The following is a 5,021-nucleotide window of genomic DNA, read 5'->3' on the forward strand; positions in this document are numbered from 1 at the left end:
TTGTAGCTATTGGCTGAAAAGCTAACATCTTACAGAGGTTTTTTATTAAGCCAAAATATCTAGGGCCTCATTTATGAGGCCCTTTGCGCCATCGGAACTTCACTTTTCATGAAGTTCCGTGGCGCAGAAGCCTGCGTGGTATTTATCAGGCAGCAGTACGCCAGTTTTTGTGGCGTACTGCTGCCTGATAAATATCAGTCCCTTTAACGCAGTGTTATGTGCTAAAGGGGCGTGCAATGGGTGTTGCTGGGGGCGTTCCCAGCAACATCCATGGCCTTTTGACACTGCCCCAGATTTACGAGAAATCGTAACTCTGAAGCAGTGCCAAAAGCTTACGCCTCCCCAGGGGAGGCGTAAGGGAGGCGCAAGAGGGAGAAATGTCTTTATTTCTCCTCGTATTTCTTTTTTCTATGTGTGCTGCATTCTACAGCACACACAGAAAGAGGAAAAGCCTCTTGTGATTATTTCTGTACAGAAAGGTTTCCCTTCCTGTACAAAAATAATCTTCCCCGCAACGAAGGCACCCTTGCACCATGGTGCAAGGGTGCCTGCGCTGGCGCAGGCAGCCCATTGTGCGCCGGCGCAGGGGAAAAGGACAGGAATGCGCCGTATCTTATAGATATGACGCATTTCTGCCCTTTTCTTTTGCCATAGGGAAGCGCAGCAGGAAGGCCTGCTGCGCTTCCCTACGGCAAAAAGTCATAAATGAGGCCCCTAGTAGTTACTGTTACAAGTGGGACTTCCCATGCTCGTCTTGCCCCATTTCCACCTTAACCCGCATACTTCATGATAATATGGCGCAGAATAACTCTGTATGATGAGTTCAAAATCATAAACCAGGCCTTGGTATAATTGAATTATGTTAATGTTTTTACTTCAATCATGTTTATATTTTCAATTAAACAAAGTCTGATTGGTAATGCCCCGGTTACTTACCGGTAATCTTCATTACTCCGAGTATAGTCTTCCTCGCCACATGATTTACATAGTGAGCTTTAGCTCCACAACAGAACCCTCCAAAGCAAAAAGAAACCACCTCCCACCCCCTCCCAACATGGCCGACCAGTCCCACCTGACCTCTATAAGAGGCGGACCGGCCCAACCAACAGCCTGACCTACCAAGCAAACAATGAAGCCGATAGCCAGACAGGGAGGGGGGGAGGGAACTCATGTGGCGAGGAAGACTATACTCGGAGTAATGAAGATTACCGGTAAGTAACCGGGGCATTACCTGCCCGTTAGTCTTCCTCGCCACATGATTTACATAGTGAGCAAATACCCAAGCCAACAAGGCTTCATTGACCACCATAAAAACAACACCACACGGTGATGCCGAGAAACCAACCCAAGGTTGAAGTAGAATAAACGACAAGAAAACAGGGATCACAGGAAACCTGAAATCAAGATATAAAAAAGTAGGCCAGCCAGGAGCCGCAGCCCCTGCACTCCGCACGGCCCCAGCGAAGTCCCCCGGGACCGAAAGAGTCCCACGAACAAGGCGGGGGACGACACCGCCGACGCCCGACAAATCTCCACAGAGAAGACACCCTGAAGGGGGCCCAGGACACCGAGCCACTCCCCGTGGACCAACCCTGGACCCCCGCCGGATCCACCGAACCCAGCGAAGCGCAGGAAAGGATGACAGCCTGTGGAAGCCAGCGAACCAACGTGGAAAGAGGGCTAGCGGCCCGAACGAACCGGGCCAAAAGACACAACACAGGCCATCCCACCGGGAAAGGAAAGACGTGCGGCCAAGAGAAGCCAAAACAGCACGCCGAACAACCAGCACGGACAAGGGAGGAACCTCGTCGGCAGGGAAAAGCGGTAAAGATACCACCCGAGTCCAGAACCCCAGGGAAGGAACCCCGGGAAGGACACGGGGGACATGCCGGAGGAACAACGGTCCGGCAACACCCGCAAGAAGGGAGGGGAGCGGAGGCACGACCCCCGCATGCCCCTCCACCCAGCAGACACCACTGCCACCAGGCAAAAAACCACCTAAAGGGTGAGGGACCGCAAAGCCACCGAGGCCAGGGGCACAAAGGGCGGACCCCGAAGAGCTCGCAGAACGAGAGAGAGAACCCTTATGGAACGCTACACGAATATGCGCGTCACCCTTGCGCAGGGGCCCAGCAAATCTCCACTGTCACGTACCAATAATAGTATAAGCGCTGCCGAAGCGAGCACCCAAGGGGGAGGCCGGCAGAGCGTCCGTGGGCGATGGCGAAACAACCCCGGAGCTAAACACCGGACTGTGGGAGGCCCGCAAGGCCGCCCACCGGGCCCACAGGGAACCGCAGACCGGAAAACCAAGACCCGCCAGGGGACCACGGAGGCTGGGACAGCACCAAGCCGACCGCGCCAACACGAGAAGGGCGCCCAGTGCCGGGCACAGGATCAGGCCTGCAGAAGGAGGCGGGTTAGTCGACAAGAGCCGGCTCAACACCGACGCCGAGAGCGGGGGACCCAACCACGGTACGGGAAGATCCGGGATCGGCCAGGAGGCTCGAACCGCCAGCTCGCCCAAGGAGAGGGTACCCGGGGCGGCGTACCCCGCCGGGATAATTTCCACCTAGGGATACCTCCCCAGCCTAGGCAGGATTCGAACCCAGGCCTGTGAGGGCCGTCTGCACCAAAAGCACAAGACTCACCTATGAGCTAAAGCTCCTTAGGTATTCACCCCTGCAATGATCCAAAAGGAGTCCACGTGCCGCCGAGGCGAGCACCCCGGAGCACCCCGGCCCTGCCCAAGCGAATCCAGCCGAGGACCCGTGATAACAGAGGGCACGGGGGAAACGCGCACATCAGACCGAATGGCCTCGCAAAAGACCGGGCACCACAAGGACCCGGGCGGAGAAACCAGAATCCGGGCAGGAGGGCCGAGACCCCCTCCGTGAACAGAGTCACCGGAGGCAGACCGAGACGAGGCCCCAGGCGCTGTAACCCCACCGGGGTCCGGGTGAGACCAGGCAACGACGGAAGATCCGACTCAGTCGATCCGCCACCACCTAGTCGGACCCCGTGGAAAAGACCGCCCGAAGGGCCAGGACCGGCTACTCCGCCCAAAGGCTGACACAGCTCCACACCACCAGGTCGACCGTCCCGACCAAGACCTGGGGGCATCGAAGCACAGGTGCAAACGACGGCAGGTCACCCCTTAGCCAGGAGGACCGCTAGCAACTTCCATGTTGCGCGACTGCCGGAGAACCCATTGACCCCCAAACGACCCGGCGCCAAAGGGCGCCCCCCCGAACAAACCAGAGGGGAGGACGGGGCCCAGGCACACGACCCCCGAAGGAGGACAAGCCCGAGACGGGCACCGAAGGGACCACCGCCCATAGAGCAGGGAGCCGACGGAGGGGAGACACCGCAGAACAAGACGAGGCCAAAATCTAACACACGTCCAGACGGGGAACACCCAGACCCCCGCCCGGCAAAGAAGAACCACCAGGCGGGCCAGGTGCACAGTACCCCTAGCCTGCAGCCCCATGGAACCCCAGGCAGTCTCCCCTCCCGGAACCAACCGGGCCCAACCCTGCAGAAATACTGAAATCAGACGAGATCAGGCGCAGGCAGGGTGGAATTGCCCTAGTCCCCCCGGGCCAGAAGGCAAACCCAACGGAAGTATCCGCAACCGAGGGTGGGATCCACTCGTAGGCCGTAGCCTACAGCACCTGGCAATCCCAGGCGGTCTCCCATCCAGGTACTAACCAGGCCCGACCCTGCTTAACTTCAGAGATCGGACGAGATCAGGTGCTTTTAGGGTGGTATGGCCATAGGCTCCCGGAAAGCCCTTCAGGGTCGACCATGGAAGGAGCAGGAACCCCAACCTGTCGATAAGGAGGGACTCCGCGGAGAATCTGCAAGACCAGCAAGGCCAGCAAGCCCGAAGAGCCCAAGAACCGTGCCAGCCACGGCCCAAGATGGGACGAAATGGAGGCGGCAGCGCCCCCCAGGGAACCCCCTGGAGCGGGACGGCCGAAGCCAGGATCTCGGGATGACAAACACGGGAGCGGCCACACCAGTACCAGACCGGGAAATGCCGAAACAGGGGCCCGGAAGCCAACAAGAACGCACCTTGTGGAGACCGACATCCTGTATCCGGGAGGAATGGCCGAAGGGCCCCACCCCTGCCAGGGCGGGACGCCCCTCAAAGAGGACAGGCCGACAAGGACGCCGGAACGGACCCTGCATTTGCGCGACCTCCCAGTGCCAAACAACTCCCCAGCGGGAATTTAGACCAGAATAGCGCACCACACCCCCGCAAGGGTCTCAAGGCGTATGTACGAATGCCTCCGCGGAACCCCACCCGGCATTCCCCCCGAGACGACAACTCCTGGACACCCCTAAGGAGGAGGCCAAGCATCCTATGGAGAGAAAGTAGGCCAACTAACATTATCAGGTCCTTTTGAGCCCAAGACCTGCCGCGGCGGGGAATCGAACCCTGGTCCCGGGCTAGACCTCTGCATCAGAGACTGCTGCTCTAACCAGTGGGCCACAATTCTCCACCTGGGTCATACACCCCCCCGGGGCCACCGAGAGGGCGACGAGGCGAGGAGGTGGCAGGGCAACCCGCCGCGCAAGGGCCCCCCGATGGAACAGCGCGGTAACACCAGGAGACCCCGCAGACGGTGACAGAAGAGGAGGCTGAACCCCCGCCACCTGAGGAGAGGCATCGCAGCACAGAAGAGCACCCCGCACACTAGTCCGGCGCTCTAGAAACTCGCCCACCCGACGGGTCAGGGCGAGTCCATACTGCATAGATCCAATACCCGCCGAGGCGGGGAATTGCACCCAGGACTCGGGTTAGATCGCCGCCTTTAACAAACCTCAGACCTACAGACAGTATGTTTGCTGTTAGTGTCTGCACGAGGCGAGGACAAGAAATGCATTTCCCCTCACATGTCTTCATTAAGTAGGTCAAAATAAATATATATGACATCAGACCTCACGCGAAGTGTGTAATATGGACAAGCCCCATTGAAAATTTCCCACCTTGGGATACTTCTGCAGCACTGGCA

General features: G+C 58.4%; 2 non-coding genes across 2 annotated transcripts; both read right to left on the reverse strand.

The window, feature by feature from the left end:
- Positions 1–2,080: 2,080 nt before the first annotated feature.
- LOC147668742 (U6 spliceosomal RNA) lies at positions 2,081–2,187 on the reverse strand. The gene has a single exon (XR_015303835.1). It is a non-coding gene; the product is annotated as a U6 spliceosomal RNA (small nuclear RNA).
- Positions 2,188–3,662: 1,475 nt separating this feature from the next.
- LOC147668743 (5S ribosomal RNA) lies at positions 3,663–3,781 on the reverse strand. The gene has a single exon (XR_015303836.1). It is a non-coding gene; the product is annotated as a 5S ribosomal RNA (ribosomal RNA).
- Positions 3,782–5,021: the final 1,240 nt, after the last annotated feature.

The sequence above is a fragment of the Lissotriton vulgaris genome, unplaced genomic scaffold (assembly GCF_964263255.1).
Source record: "Lissotriton vulgaris unplaced genomic scaffold, aLisVul1.2 SCAFFOLD_1480, whole genome shotgun sequence".
Lineage (NCBI taxonomy): Eukaryota > Metazoa > Chordata > Amphibia > Caudata > Salamandridae > Lissotriton > Lissotriton vulgaris.